The 16720-nt window shown below is 49.4% G+C and overlaps 2 protein-coding genes across 2 annotated transcripts in view; one reads left to right on the plus strand and one right to left on the minus strand.

Annotated features, from left to right (window-relative positions):
* Positions 1-16720, minus strand: part of LOC135918838 (uncharacterized) — a 337804-nt gene that overhangs the window by 195185 nt on the left and 125899 nt on the right. The gene's annotated exons all lie outside the window — the stretch shown is intronic.
* The window catches only part of LOC135918849 (uncharacterized), a 192904-nt gene that overhangs the window by 119512 nt on the left and 56672 nt on the right, over positions 1-16720 (plus strand). The window lies entirely within an intron of this gene.

Here is a 16720-nt window from a genome sequence, read left to right on the forward strand (position 1 = left end):
TCTTTCGCGATCTCCCTCACCAACTTCGAATTTCCAATATCCAATCTTTGGGTCTATGGATGAAAAATACATTGTTCACCGCAGTCGGTCTAATGAATCATCGATCCGCAGAAGTGGATGAATGCCTGTGCTGACTCGCGTCCATTTCAAGTTTCCCGCCCGGGCGCCGCCCTCGTCTGCGAACATTGGACTCCTCTCCCGTCCCTTGTTCTTCCTTCTCCCCATGCGCCCTCACTCTCGTTTTCTCCCTCTCGAAGTGCCTTGTTTACGGAACCTTCGCCTCTTTTGTTCTTTCGCGCTGCACGACTGTGGCAGCACCGCGTTTTTACGAGTTTGTAAATGCACAGGATAAAGTTTAATTTTCCTGGTGTTTGTGACTCGTTAACTATCTGAGGAGTGGCCGCAGCCCCAACGCGTGCCACGGAATCAGAACAGTAAAAACGCGATGAACGCCGAGTCGGCGTCTCACGCGCGTCTCCAAAGCGCCTAGGCTTAGGCGGCTCGACTCGCTGGCTCCGCGCTTCGAAGCTCCGTTTTCGCCTCGTAGCCACACACGGTATGGCGTCGCAAGACCGCAAGTCGCCCGCTGCTCAAGTGAGTCCGGACCAATCTCGTCTCGCATGCTCTGAGAAAATGGCAAGCTCTGTGCAGTCACGGCATTCGTCGCGCTCAGCCCGTTCGGAGCGTTCGACCGCCTCGACAACGCCAAGCATGCTCGCCGCCAGAGCAAGAGCGGAGGCCGTCGCGGCGCGAGTGCAGGCTTCTCTTATGAAGAAAGAAGCCGCGGTGAAATTGGAAAAGGCCAAACTCGAAGAACAAGAGAAAAATGCGGCCGCGGAGATCGAACGCAAGAAAGTCGAGCTAGACACCGAGTTACATGTGTTGCAGTTGGATAGAGAAGCGGCCGCCGCGGAAGCGCAAGCAGAGATCCTGGAGGCTGCCGTAGATCAGCACGGCGGGGAGCATCACATCTGTCGGACTGTCGAGGAAGCATCCGAAGACCGCGCTCAACGTACCTTTGACTAGGTGCTTGACCAGGCTCACGTGCGCATTGGCCCGCGTCAGCAATCGCAGCGGCTTGACGGCGGAGAGCATTACGTCTTTCAGAACGTTGATGAAGCACCTGAAGATCACGCTCCACGCCCTCCTAGCGCTCACAACCAAAGAATCGCCCAGAATATTGCTCGTCAGCAGGGAGATGAAGCTAACGCCCCAGAACTGACCGCCATGGCAAAGTATCTGATTCGACGCGACCTTGTGAGTACCTCACTTACGAAGTTTGACGACTGCCCTGAGAACTACCGGGCGTGGAAATCTACATTCAAGGGAATGACACGGACTCTCGAGGTCACGGCAAGCGAAGAACTTGACCTTCTCGTGAAATGGCTTGGTACCGAGTCGTCGAGCTACGCAAAGCGGCTGCGTTCCGTGCACGTCGACAGCCCCGAAGCCGGGTTAGAGGTAGTTTGGGAAAGACTTGAGGAATGCTATGGTCGTCCGGAAATTATAGAAGAGGCCATCTTCAGGAGAATCGCAAGTTTCCCAAACTGTCCGACAAGGAAACCGAGAAACTGAGAAAGCTGGGAGACCTGCTTCTTGAAGTTGAGGCTGCAAAATGTGACCCTCACCTGACTGGGCTTTCCTATCTGGACACGGCAAGAGGAGTAAACCCCATTGTAGAAAAACTGCCGCAGCGCTTGCAAGACACATGGATAGCGAAAGGCTCGAAGTACAAACAAGATCATCGGGTCGCCTTTCCCCCTTTTTCGTTCTTTGCCAGCTTTATTAGGGACCAAGCGAAAACGAGAAACGATCCTAGCTTCAAACTCAGCACCGCAAGTGGCACCCCTTCAAGGCTCCCAAGAGCAGACAGATGGGCAGCGAATGATGGCACGAGAAGAACGCCTATCTCAGTGCAACTGACGGACGTGGAGGCAAGCACCGACCATCCGCCCTCAAACGCACCAAAGTGGCAATATACAACCAAGTATTGTCGTCTGCACAGGAAGCCTCACCCCCTCCAGAAGTGTCGTGCTTTCAGAGAAAAACCGCTGGATGAACGAAAATCTCTGCTGAAAAATTATGGGATATGCTTCAGGTGCTGCGCTTCAACAGACCACTTTGCAAGAGACTGCAAAACAGTTCTCAAATGCGACGATTGTGGTAGCGAGAGGCATCCCACAGCACTTCATGCTGGCAATGTCAACCATAGGTCTACTGTGGCTCATCACGACTCTGAAGATGTAAGTCTAGAACAAGATTCCGCACTTGAGGTGTCATCTAAGTGTACAGCGGTCTGCGGTCAAAGTGGCGGTGGCAAATCCTGCTCTAAGATCTGCTTGGTGAAAGTCAGTCACCCGACTCAGCCCCACAACACTGAAAAAATGTATGCCATTTTAGACGACCAGAGCAACAGGTCCCTTGCAAGAACAGAGTTCTTCAACATTTTCGGGCTCAATGGTGACAGTTCCCCCTACACACTAAGGACATGTGCTGGGACTACAGAGGCGATAGGAAGAAGAGCATCCGGCTTGCTCATTGAGGACATTCATGGCTCCGTGAAGCTACCCTTGCCAACACTCATCGAGTGCAACGAGATGCCTAACAACAGGAACGAGATTCCAACACCGGAAGTGGCATCGCATCACCCTCATTTCAGAGCTGTAGCTAAATTCATTCCTCGTTTGGACCCAGAGGCCAAGATTCTACTTCTCCTTGGGAGAGACATCCTCAGAGTACACAAGGTTCGACAACAGCGCAACGGACCGGCTGATGCTCCATTTGCTCAAAGACTGGATCTGGGATGGGTCATCGTGGGGAATGTCTGCATAAGTCGAAGTCGCACACCGGACTCTGTGAGCAACCTCAAAACAAACGTCCTTGAAAATGGACGCCCTTCCCTTTTCGAGCCATGCCAGAATCATTTTCTCGTCAAGGAGAAGCTCGCTGACACGCAAGGGTCGACACAATGCTTCCAACCAGCTCAGAACGCTGCTAGGAATGACCACTGTGACGATGGGGTCGCTGAAACGCTGTTCCACACAACGAAGGATGACAACAGACCTTCCCTTTCCGTCGAGGACAGGAAGTTCTTGAAGCTGATGGACGAGGAGTTCTCAAGGGACGAATCCAACAGTTGGGTAGCGCCTCTTCCCTTTCGTTCTCCAAGACCTTGGCTTCCGAATAACAAGTGCTTGGCTGAGTCACGCCTCACTGCTGTCCAACGGACCTTGAAGAGAAAGCCAGAACAGAGGTAACAGTTCGCGAGCTTCATGCACAAGATGTTCAAGAACGGCCATGCCGAGGAAGCTCCACCGGTTCGAGAAGGAGAAGAATGTTGGCACCTCCCCATCTTTGGTGTTTGCCATCCACGAAAGCCCGGGGAAACGCGAGTCGTGTTCGACTCCAGTGCACAGTTTAAGGGCGTGTCTCTAAACAGTGTGCTGCTTACCGGTCCAGACATGATCAACGGCCTGCTTGGAGTGCTCATCCGATTCCGGAAAGAGCCCGTAGCCATTACTGTGGACATTAAGCACATGTTCTACTGCTTCTTGGTACGAGACGACCACCGAAATTATCTGAGATTTCTGTGGTTCCGCAACAACAACATCTATAGTAACGTGGTGGAGTACCGAATGAAGGTACACGTATTTGGAAACAGCCCTTCACCAGCAGTTGCAACGTACGGGCTGCGGAGAACAGCACGAGAAGGAGAGGAAGAATTTGGCAGCGACGTCAGGCAGTTCATCGAGAGGGATTTCTATGTCGACGATGGGTTGAAGTCTCTCCGCAACGTCAAGGACGCCATCAGCCTAATACGTCGCACGCAACAGATGTTGGCCGCATCAAACCTCAAGCTCCACAAGATAGCCTCTAACTGCCCTACAGTGTTGGAAGCCTTTCCAGAAGAAGACCGTGCCAAGGGTTTGAAGGATCTTGACTTGAGCAATGGCTCACAGCCGATCCAACGCAGTCTGGGAGTTTCTTGGAATCTGAAGAAGGATGTGTTCACATTTACGAGTCCAGACCAAGAAAAGCCATTCACTCGGCGCGGTGTCTTGTCAGTGGTGAATAGCCTGTATGACCCACTTGGGTTTGTTGCTCCAGTCATCGTTCAAGGAAAGTCCCTCCTCCGAGAGCTAGTCGCTGAGACATGCGACTGGGACTGCCCACTTCCTGACGAAAAGAGAGCCGCCTGGGAGGCGTGGAAGGACTCCTTGCAAGTACTCGAGCAGCTGGACATACCTCGCACCTATGCCCCTACCTCACTTACTACCGCAGAGAGGAAGGAACTGCACATATTCTCCGACGCATCAACCAAAGCTGTGGCTGCAGTGGCGTACCTCAGAGTGACATATCCAGATGGCGCGTGTCATGTCGGGTTCGTCATAGGAAAGGCTAAGCTAGCACCGCATCCGGAACACACCATCCCAAGGCTTGAACTGTGCGGCGCGGTGTTGGCAGTGGAGCTAGCAGAGCTTATCAGTCGTGATATAGATATGGAACTTGATGCTGTAAACTTCTATACTGACAGCAAGGTCGTCCTAGGCTACATACATAATGAGACGCGAAGGTTTTTTGTATATGTCAGTAACAGGGTGGAACGCATAAGGAGCTCTACACGGCCAGACCAATGGCACTATGTTCCTTCTGACATCAACCCTGCGGATCTCGGAACCAGGTCTGTGCCAGCAGCCCAAATGGCAGGATCGACCTGGCTGACAGGCCCGGACTTTTTGCATCGTCAAGAACGCTGCTCGCAGGTATTGAAGGGCAAGTTCGACTTGGTCGATGCGGATTCCGACACGGAGGTGAGGCCCCAGGCAAATGTTCTCGCAACCAGTGTGGGCGTGAAACAACTCGGCAGCAAGCGGTTCGAGCGCTTCTCAAGTTGGATTACGCTGACTCGCGCAGTTGCAACGCTTGTACGGCTAGTGGACAAAATTTGGGGCACTTCTGAAAACGTGTCAGACTGCCCGCATAACAGCTCATCTCACCAACTCCGACCTTCTGCAGAACACCTAGCCCAGGCAAAGGCAGTCGTCATTCTATCTGTCCAGAAGGAAGCCTTTTCAGAGGAGTTGAAAAGCTTGCAACGAGGAAAGCGACTACCGAAGTCAAGCCCTTTGTGGAGACTGGATCCATGGGTTGATTCCCACTGTCTTTTGAGAATCGGTGGCCGACTAGGCAGGGCCAACCACTTCGACCAGCAAGAGCAGAAGCCCATCATCATGCCAGGGCGACACCACGTCACCACCCTGGTTGTGCGGCACTATCACGAAGAGGTCAAACATCAAGGACGCCACTTCACTGAGGGAGCAGTCAGGGCAGCTGGGTTATGGATCGTCGGAGCTAAGCGTAGCATCGCCTCATATATACACAGTTGTGTTACATGTCGCAAGCTCAGAGGAAGGCAGCTACAGCAGATGATGGCAGACCTGCCCGCAGAAAGACTAAGCACCGAGCCACCTTTCACTTATGTCGGACTAGATGCATTCGGCCCGTGGCAAGTCACGTCTCGTCGCACCAGAGGCGGTGAGGCCAACAGTAAACGGTGGGCCGTGCTCTTCACTTGCATGAGTATTCGTGCTGTTCATATTGAAGTAATCGAGAGCATGGATACCTCAAGTTTTATTAATGCGCTCCGCAGATTCTTTGCCATAAGAGGCCCGGCAAAGCAACTGAGGTCTGATTGCGGGACGAATTTTGTTGGAGCATGCACCGAACTAAAGGTGAGCACAATTGGCCCAGACCACGAGAAGCTAGGAACTTTCCTGTCAGACCATGGATGCACTTGGGTGTTCAATCCCCCTTATGCTTCTCACATGGGAGGAGTGTGGGAAAGGATGATAGGAGTCACACGGCGAATTTTGGACTCCATGCTTCTTGAGAATACCTCTCGTCGCCTTACTCACGAAGTCTTGGTAACCCTCTTGGCAGAAGTCTCAGGGTATATTCGCGACCCCTCGTTCCTGTTTCAACGGACCCCGAGTGCTGGGAAGTGCTGACTCCGGCAACGCTTCTGACCCAGAAGGTCGGCGGCAACACAGTGCCACCAGTCTTTAACGACAAAGATATATATCGGCGACAGTGGCGGCAGGTTCAGTGGCTGGCCGACGCCTTTTGGTGCCGCTGGCGACGCGAGTTCCTTACCACCCTGCAGAGTCGTCGCAAGTGGCAGGGCCCAACGCGGAGTCTCAAGGCAGGTGACCTCGTCCTCCTGAGAGACAGCCAGGTTCACCGCAACGAGTGGCCCATGGGACTCATTGTGAACGCTATTGCGAGCGAGGATGGCAAGGTGCGAAAGGTGGAAATCAAGACGGCAACACGGGGAGTGATTAAGACGTTTCTCCGTCCTGTGACTGAGACAGTCCTGCTTATTCCTTGTGAGGACTGAAAACATCATATAGTGGTTATATGTATAACCAGACGGGGAGTGTGCTGACTCGCGTCCATTTCAAGTTTCCCGCCCGGGCGCCGCCCTCGTCTGCGAACATTGGACTCCTCTCCCGTCCCTTGTTCTTCCTTCTCCCCGTGCGCCCTCACTCTCGTTTTCTCCCTCTCGGAGTGCCTTGTTTACGGAACCTTCGCCTCTTTTGTTCTTTCGCGCTGCACGACTGTGGCAGCACCGCGCTTTTACGAGTTTGTAAATGCACAGGATAAAGTTTAATTTTCCTGGTGTTTGTGACTCGTTAACTATCTGAGGAGTGGCCGCAGCCCCAACGCGTGCCACGGAATCAGAACAATGCCTTTTTTTGACGTTTTCAACTTTCTGTTGTCAACGCAGAACCTAAGCGTTCCGTATTTCTTTTTCACGAGAAGCTCCGGCGATGGCCAAGAGTTTTGGAATGGTTATATGGCCTCATAGTCAAACATCTTGTAGCAGAGCTTAGTCACTGTGACGTTACGCTGCTAGCAAGACGGCATCGTGACCTGTGACGTCACGCTCCGGTTTCCATATATGCGGCATAGATGCGGCATCTGGATTTTGGCAGTATCAACTGCACGAGTCCAGCTCAAAACTCTGCAATATGACCACGCCGTATGGCTGCTATCGGTTTCTTCGAATTTCTGCCGTATTGGTCATGGCACTGTGTTCGTTCAGCATCAGGAAGGCGTTGAACGAGTGATCGCTTATGCCAGCCGATATATTTCGCGCGCCGAAACAAATACTCCACCTCTTAGAAAGCGTGTCTCGCAGTTATGTGGGTCATTATGTAATATCGGTCGCCCTTTCCAGTTGAACTTCGCAATAATGACATGGGCGAAGATGACGGATACCTTGGGGCCCTCACTGCATCTGACCTTATCTTATGGCAGCAGGAGGACACCGAAATACGCCCTCTCATCAATCAACTAGAAGAAAAGAATGTTACAATACCTCGACAGCTTTCTCGCAATCTTTCGACCTTCTGCCTTAGGAAAGGTGTCCTGTACAGGGAAAGCTCGAATGCCTTTGACAACGAGTATCTGCTAGTTGTACCTGTCGGCCTCAGTGATCACTTTTTGCTTGCCTGCCATGACGAGCACACATCTTGGTACTTGGATTTTTCATGTACTCTTGCCAGAGTATGCCAGATATACTACTGGCCCATACTTTCTACCACTGTCAAGAGTCAGGTGGAAAGGTGCCATGAGTATCAACGCAGAAAATCGCCGTCCATAAAGCCTGGCGCTTACTCCAACTTATCGAACCACGTAGCCCACAGTTCCAACAAATTGGAATGTATCTGCTGGAACTCTTTCTCTTGTCAGCCTGCGTGAACAAGTGGATTACAGTCACCAAAGACTGTCTAACATGCTACGCCGAGACGAAACCTGTTTAGACGAAACTCTAAACGCGAAAAACCATCTGGAGTTACATAAGCAGATCATAGCGGTCCCGCTCATCTACTTCAATTTGCCTATAGCCGCTCTTGGAATCAATAGAAAAGAAATACTTCGCGTGCCTCAGCCTGTCCAGAATATCGTCGAAACGAGGCGACGGGTGCAAGTATTTCCTTGTGACGTTGTTTAGCTTCCAGTAGTCAAAACAAAACCGAAGCATGCCATCTTTTTGATATGAATGACTGGCGATGACCAGGCGGAATGACGCCAGGCAATATGACGCGTCTTCAAGCATTTCTTTCACTTGCTAACACGCTGTCACGAGCACCTGTTAAATCTAAAAATGTAGGCGAGGAAGACGACAGCACCTTCCTGGGATCTCTCAGCGGGCTGGATTTGCTTGCCAAGCAGCGATCGGACGTTGAGTTAAGGCCCATCATCGATGACTTAGAAGGCGGGATCGCGTCGATTTTTCGCTGCATTTCGCATAGGTTGTTTACATTTTGCCTACTAGAGGGTACTTTATACAAAAGAAACATTAGGTGCCGGCGACAAATCGCATCTTCTAGTAGTGCCTCAAGCCCTTCGCGATGACATCATATTAGCCGGCCACAACGAGTCGACATCTAGACACTTGGGCTACTCAAGGAATGTGGACTGGGCGTGACAATTGCACTACTGGCCGAGAGTGGCTGCTTGCGTTTAACACGACGCGAAAGGATGCCGTGAATGCTAGCGCCACCAGTCACCACCCTTCAAGTCTGCAGCTCTTCTACAACCCATCCACCCATTATGTGTGCCATTCAATAAACTTAAATTCGACCTTCTCGGACAATTTTCTTTGTCTTACTCCGAAAAAAAAATGGATCATTGTCGCAACTTATTACTTGACGCGTTACGCTGAGACCAAGGCCCTACCACGCAGGAACGCATTTGAGGTTGCCCAGCTTTTTTAAACATCACATTGTGCTTCGGCATGGCGCACCGTCATTCATCATTACTGACCGAGGGACAGCATTTACGGCAAAGCTTCTGGACGACATCTTCAAACGGAAATGTACGAATCATCGGAATGCCAGTGCATATCACCCTCAGACTAAGGACTTGATGGAAAGACCAAAGAAAGCGCTGACAGACATGATCTCTATGTACGTGCGTTTGCAACACAAAACGTAGGACGAAATCTTGTCGTACGTAATATTTCCGTACAACACTGCGACGCACGGAACTACACGATTCACACCGATTTGCCTTGTTTATGGTCGAGATGTTCGAACTATGCTAGACGCCATGATTTCGTATGAAGACATACCAGTTAGCTCCTGAGGTCGAGGAGTACATTCAGCGCGCCGACGAAGCACGTAAACTGGCCTGTGGGCACATAAGACAGCAGCAGTGTCCAGATGCAATAAGGTGCAATCTCCACCATAGACAAGTTATCTATAAACGTGGTGACCAAATTTGGGTTCGGACCCCATTACACGGCGAGGCCTCAGCGAGAAACTCCTCGGCAAGTACTTTGGATCATACAAAGTACTGAGCCGTATAAGCGACGTGAAGTATGAAATAATTCCAAACGGCGACATGCCATCACTATAGAGCTGATTACCACTCGCAGAGATTGTACATGTCGTCCGCCTAAAGCCGTACATGATGCGGTGATGTTAAAATCGTGTACTGTTGAGCCAAGCTTTTTTTCCTGTATTCGAGTCCCCAAAAGAACTACAATCCGAGGTTTTTTTTTTTGTCCCCGACCGCAGAACGCATTTTTTCTCCCGTGTGCATGTCCGTACGGCGTGTTTTATTAATTTTTGTTTGTCTTACCTAATTTTTGTACCCTCTTTGTACGTCTTCTGTTTTGTCTCTGCTTCAGTGGGAAAGGGAATCATGGCATCTGGTGTTCTGAGCCCTCAAGTGGTCAATATAGCGTGCCCAGCAAAAACGGCGAACCAGAAGACGAAGGAAAACCTCCAGCGCCAGTTGGAGAACCGTTCCTTTGTGTCTCGCTGCTGTTCCGTCGTTTGCGCTTGCCTTAGCACGTGACAATATCTATAGCCCTTAGAATCTCATGCACATTGTGTCACGTGTTACTCTTGGACGGACAGATTTACGAGGGGAGTATAGGCATAAAGCTCATGCAATGAAAGAAACCAAACACGCAGTTAACTTGCCACTAAATCGTAATATTTTATTATACGGCGTCGCAAAGTTCTTTGCAGTTTGCTCAGGACCACTTCCCTGGCACACACCTTCAAAGAGCAGCGGCACATCTACTGGAACATACTCTGCCACCCCAGTTGGCATCAAAGAGTTCATTGAAGGGTGAGTGAGTGAGTGAGTGAGTGAGTCAACTTTATTATTAGAACGGGTAAGAGATAAGGGAGGCTAAGCTACGTAGGCTGCCAGGCTGTGTTTCACGATGGCGTCTTCAGCTCGTGCCAGGACCCGTGTTTCGATGTCTCGGTCCGTGCTGGAGAGAAGGGCCTCCCATTGTTCATCGGTGGGGGGTGGCGAGACGAGGTCGGCGGGCGGGGATCTTTTGGGCCGCCCCAGAAAATGTGGTTGAACGGGGCAACGTCGCCGCACAGGCAGCAGCGTGGATCGATGACACCAGGGTGGATGTGCGAATAGACTAGGTGGATGTGCGACGCCAGGTGATCTCAGACCGCTTGGGAAGACTGCCATGAGGTGATGGGTAGGCGCACTGTTCGAGGTGATAGTGCTGGGTAATATCGTGGTAGGTGACCAGGGGCTCCGTCCCCGGGGAGGGGGGGGGGGGGCGGCGCGGAGGGGCCTACCGCTTGGTCGAAGAATCCTCGAGCGTGTTGGTGAGCCGACTCGTTGCCGGAGCGGCAGGAATGGGCTGGTACCCACACCACTTCAATGTGACGCGGTTCGTCTTCCAGTAGTAGTCGGCGAAGGAGCTGTAAGGTGGTAGGTGACACGAGACCTCAGGCGAAATTGGAAATGGTGTGCTTAGAGTTGGAAAGTGTTACGCTGACGTTGGTCCAGGTGGCTGCTAAAGCGATGGCCGCCTCCTCAGCCTCAGCGACGTAGGGCGTTCGAACGGTGGCGGCCGTGGTTGTCGGCCTCGAGGAGGGCGAGACGGAGACGACTGCGTATGCGTCCCCGGGCGAGGCGTATCGGGCCGCATCCACGTAGGCGACGGCCGGGTTGTCGGCGCACTTGGCGTGAAGCATGGCCACGCGGATTTGTCGACGGGCGTCGTGGTGGCCCGCGAGCATAATCTTGGGTAGCAGCTTGATGTAGAAGCCTGCCCTAAGAGCATGCGGTAGTGAGACCAGGTCTGGCGGGTGAGAAGAGGTGTCATGACCGATGGAAGAGAGGATGTAGCAACCGGTCGGCGAACGATGAAGGCGTTGCACCTGAGTGGTGCGGTGAGCTTCGATCAGTTCGTTGAGCGTGTTGTGGGCACCAGCACACACCGAGTGGCACATGCCTAGTGCTCCAAGCCGGTGTGAGAGTCCCTGCGAACAGCGGTGCCCATGCAGTGTCCGCATCTACAGTGACTCATGTTGGCGAGAAAGGGGTGCATTGAACAGCGACACGTATGTACACATGAGAATATGCTCATTGGCCAAAATTGGTTTGATGGTTTGAACCGTTCGACCACGGAATACCCAGTGATTCAGGCAGCCGGAAGAATTGATTCCCTAAAAATTACATTCATACACAAAAATATTCATAGCGCCCGGAAAGTTCGCAATGTACCCAAGGAATGCTACCGCATAAAACGCCTTGGTTAACAACTTAATATAAGCATAGCGCACGCCTAAATTGTGTTTTCTTTTTGTTTTCATATAACCTCTTCTTCTGTAAAACTTGAGGCAAAGCGCAAAAAAAGCATGACGACGACAGAACGCAACGAAGACACAGCGCAGACAACACTCCTCTGTGTAATGCATCGGCCCAGAGAGAAAATAAATCAAACGAAATTTATAATGTACATGTAATTGCTTGAGTCATCAATGCTTGATATTGTCACGTGGTAGTGACGGTGAAGAAAGAAGCAATAACACAGTAGCAATACTGTGAACGAGAAAACTAACTTTTATTGGGCGAACCTGTGCCCACAAAAACAGGCTACACTTATAGCACAACGATAGCGGCGAACACGGTCGGCGATCGTCGGAAAACTGATCAGCGGGTCAAGCGCGTCGGCTTTTATACAGCAATCGTCGAATGTTCCAGAATAAACGTTGGGACCCGCATGCCTTCTAAAATGTTCTACACCATTCGTGTCAAGCGATGAAATCAGATAACACAACGTTCGGCGATAACATACAGCGGATAGAAGCATCGATAACTTTCCAGAAACTTCGGATACATGCAGGCGCGTCCCGCGCTGTGCGATAACATTTGTTCGGCGGCAAAACTTGTCGCCCGATAAAGACAAGTACACGTGTCAATATTATTCTAATAAAAATTAGGAGTCCTAAAATACTGATTTGCATAACATTTTGTTTAGCGATTCCATGGCAGTAACCATGTTTCTTGAAGTGCTTCTCGAATATAGACAACGCTTCATTTCCGCAACGTACTTTCTCTTCAGGCAACTTGTTCAATTCCGCTATGCACTTTGGCAAAAGACAACTCACGAACGAGCACGTCCTGGACTGGTATTCACGTATTTTTATGGCATAAACGCTGCGCTAGAAAGACAAGACTGATTGTAGGTCAATTTCCTGATTATTTCCAAGTTTCTTGTAGAATATTTGAAAAAAAATCAGAGGGTTTCCACACTGTGAAGGTGGATGACCAGCGGAGCTGTAACTAGTGATACATATGTTGATAATAAATATGTTGAGTGAAAATAAGACACATACCACAGTGAACTGCGTTTTTCACGATTTCTGATTCTCTTAATAAATTGCATACTCAATGCTATTTTTTATTTTTAACCTTCTTTTGTTTGCTTTTTTGGATTTATTATTTGGTCAACATGGTGTCTATTGCTTTATGGTCGCTACGACATACGGTGAGTGGCTCTGTTACGACGCTGGATAGGTCCTTGGCCGATGTGAGGTCTATACAGGACAGATGACGTGTCGTGGGCACACGGACGTTTGCGTAACATTGAATGGCGAACGCTTCCAAGAGCCACGAACAACTTTTCATCTGGCCTGAGACACGTCTATGTTGGAATCGCCCACAATTACGATGGGAGAGGAATCGGTAGGTGTGATCCAACCAAAGGTGCATACGCTTGACGTTTGCAATGACACGATCTTCGTCCGTATTAGGCACCACCCGCTGACGCCACGCACATACCTTCTTCGGTTCACGACGGTGTTCATCGTGGGCGCGCAGTTCACCCTACGCGGGCTACCTGTCGCACGGGTCGAAGAGAGCTGAGCTAAGGTCACGCGGTTTGCCTATAGAGTCCGTGACGTCAAACCACAATCCCTACTAAACAGTGTCTTTGCCGGTTTTAGTTTTCTTATTGCAATATTTCTTTATCACAGTACGTTTCGACACGTCTCGCTATTAAACGCAGCTGAGGCATACTCGGCCATACACCTTTGCTTTATGCTTTAGGTTTTTTAGCTGGGGTTGTCCTTTAATGGGGTTGCCGCCATTATATATTTTTACTAGACTACGCACACAAGCCGCCAGAACCTGGCGTATAACAGCACCAATGTAAAGAAAAATAACGTGAACCTTAGCTTTCTTCTCAACTCAATTCCTGCATCGTGATGGTACACTTTCTGTTCTTCTATACTTGCCCAGGATAAGCCTGGCCTCTATGTTTTGAATACCTTTTCCTTGAGAAATCAAAGTGTCTGCCGATGAGTACAAACTGGGATACATAGCGCAAGAATGACACAAAGAAGAAGCAGGAACACGGAACAAGCGCAAACTTTCAACAATTGATTTATTGCAGCTGGTGAGCATATATACACTCACTGGGATGCCACTGCAACAGACACACTGAAGGGAAGGAGGAAACGCAGTCATATGACTACTACGTCCAAAAATTCAAGCTCTGTCTTTGATAAAAGAATAGACGGCGTGCTAACATAATCGTCATCTGCTCTAGCTATCCCGCGTTCCTGCTTCGTCCTTATGTCATTCTTGCGCTTTGTATTCCAGTTTGTATGTATCCCACCAACATGCCCAAACTTCTTCCCTGCCGATAATCCCATGCAGGACAGGCATGCTCTAAAACAAAATTAAATTATGAAGTTGTACATGCCAACAACACGATCTGATTATGAGGCACACCATAGTGCGGGACTCCAGAAATTGGGACCCCCTGAGGTTCTTTGACATGCATGTATATATAGGTACCCGGGGGTTTCGCCATTGCGCCCCCATTGAATTAAATCCGTCACACTGTAATATCGGTCTCACGCAAGTTATAAACGCTTTCAGTTTTAGCTCATACTCGCGACAGTTTAACTTTTGCTGAACAAAGTTCAACGCCCTCCCATGTTTGGCTACTATTTCATTGACATGTGCATTTTATGTACAGTAAGCAGAAAATGTGACACCTGAATATTTGTAAACATCAACTTCGGTAACTGCATCCTTGTTAATACTGTAGTCATTTATGAGTTGCTATCTTTTCTCAGTGAAGCGCATATAGACATACGTTTTAGTATTCAGACCCATTTTCCATGAAAAACACCAGTTTTACACTCTCTCCAAAGTTGCTGTGAGGCACTGTCGCGTCTTTTTCACAGGATATTTTTCTCGATACAGCGCAGTCATCTGTAAATAACTGTACGGATGTCGTAATACCTAGATGTATTTCAACAGGAGTGATTGGCGATCTCAGGGAGAGGCCTTCGTCCTGCAAAGGACCTAAATATGATGATGATGATGATGATGATGATGATGATCTCAAAAATAAGATAGATCCGAGTACAGAGCCCCGTGGTCATCTGAGGTAAAATTCACATAAGACATGATTCACATAATTCACCATGCAGTATGGCAATGCTTACGGTGGAACACGTAATGCTCAATACATTTAACAACGACGCGCCGTACGCCTATCCGCTTCAGTTTACAAATAAGGAGAGAATGGGTTGTTGTATCCAAACCTTTCCGAAAGTCTAAAGGTTAAGCAATTGATCTGGCATTCAGCATTAATTTCCGACGCTAAGTCACGATAAAATCCACAAGTTGCGTGGTGCAAGATATGCCCCTACGGAAGCAATGTTCTTCTTTGATCATGATGCTGTTCTCTTCCATGTGGTTCATGGATAGCCGTGTGAATAATAAGCTCCATTTAATTACATACGACACATGTTAGTGAGATGAGCCTATAACTTTGGCGCACTTTTCACGAGCCGCCTCTATGGATTGGTACAAAAGGACTTCTTCTTGGGCAAGTTGGTGCTTAGATTTCTTAGGTATACTTTGTGGCGCAACATACATTTCTGGAAAAGGGACAGAAGAAATCTCAGCGCACTCAGCCCACTCTAAGACTGTGAAGCGTGGAATCGCCTTACTTTGCCTCGAATCGGCTCTGCGCAAGTCATGTGTGCATGTAATGCAGGCGAGTTTTTTCCATCAACTTGAGAGCCTTCCAAAAGCAGGCTACCCTCAGTCTGTCTTAGATGCCGTGGTCGAGTCCCTCCTACAGAAGCTGAAAACTACCGCTGCGAGTGGGGAAACGCACTCGAAGGAAAGGGAGCGAGTAAAGCCAGAAGTAGTACCCTATGTGCACCGTGTGAGCCATAACCTCAAGAAGGTTGCTACCTGATATGGCATTCTGGTTGTCTTTTCGGCTCCCAACAAGTTAACACAATTGTGCCCCCGGATCACGCGCGAGGGGCCGCGGGGCTGCCAGAAGCAGCATGCCAAACATTTCAGGGACTGCGTTGAAGGAGTGGTCTACGAAATACCCCTAGATTGCGGCAAGTCATACGTAGGACAAACAGGACGTTGTATAATGACAGACTGAGGGAGCACGCTAATAGCATCGGCAAGAGTGACAACGTGCATCTTCCTGCACACTGTAAAGCCTGTCGTTGTAGGCCACGCTTTGAACGAGTATTGATTCATGGCAGAAGTAGGGACCAAACTGCAAGGGAGTTGTTGGAAGCGTTTTAAATTAAAAAGAAAGGGTCTGATTGTGTCAGCGATACATCTATCGTATTATATTCCGCAGAAATGTGCTTCATCCAAAGCATGTTATCATGACCACGTTGTTCTGTCACACCTTGGCTCCCTGCGCATGAGCGGAAGTTGTATTTTCTTCTATACGTTTGTTCAGGGTGTCATTAAACAGTTGGTAGTTTGGCGCTTCACTGTCTCCCTTTCTTCTGTCCCTTTTCCAGAAATGTATTTTGCGCCACAAAGTATACCTAAGGATTGGTACAACGTGTGGAATCTTCCGATCGTTTGGCAGTACACCGGCGCAGCGTGACTGCGTAACGATCACGAAAATATATCAAGTGAGAATGGCGCAGGCGAGGTGAGATACCGTCCGGGCCAGCTGCTTTAATTTCATTCAATGTACCACGACTTTTTTTGTTTTTTTTATATCGAGTGCGTTGAGCTCTACTGATGCCATAAGCGGCACGCCGGCAACAAGGGCCGTTGACGTGGTTGATCGTACTGGGAGAAATGTAGAGTTCTGTTCTTTTCCGTTCTGCCACTCAGTGAGGCGTATAAAGTCAAAATTGGTCACGCAGTTAATGCAATAATGCGTTTTAATCATCCGCTACACATCACAATATTTAATTTCCCGGCACAGAACGCGAGGAAAGCTACTAAGAATTGTATTAACTTACCACAATGTCACAAATTATATGGACATAGACTCGTGGAGTGCAACGGTGCTATAATAAGGAACGCACTTCACCACTGTAAAGACTACTCAAAACAATGTGCATTGGTTTAAAACTTCTTTAATGAA

This window comes from Dermacentor albipictus, chromosome 9, assembly GCF_038994185.2.
Source record: "Dermacentor albipictus isolate Rhodes 1998 colony chromosome 9, USDA_Dalb.pri_finalv2, whole genome shotgun sequence".
In the NCBI taxonomy this organism is placed as follows: Eukaryota; Metazoa; Arthropoda; class Arachnida; order Ixodida; family Ixodidae; genus Dermacentor; species Dermacentor albipictus.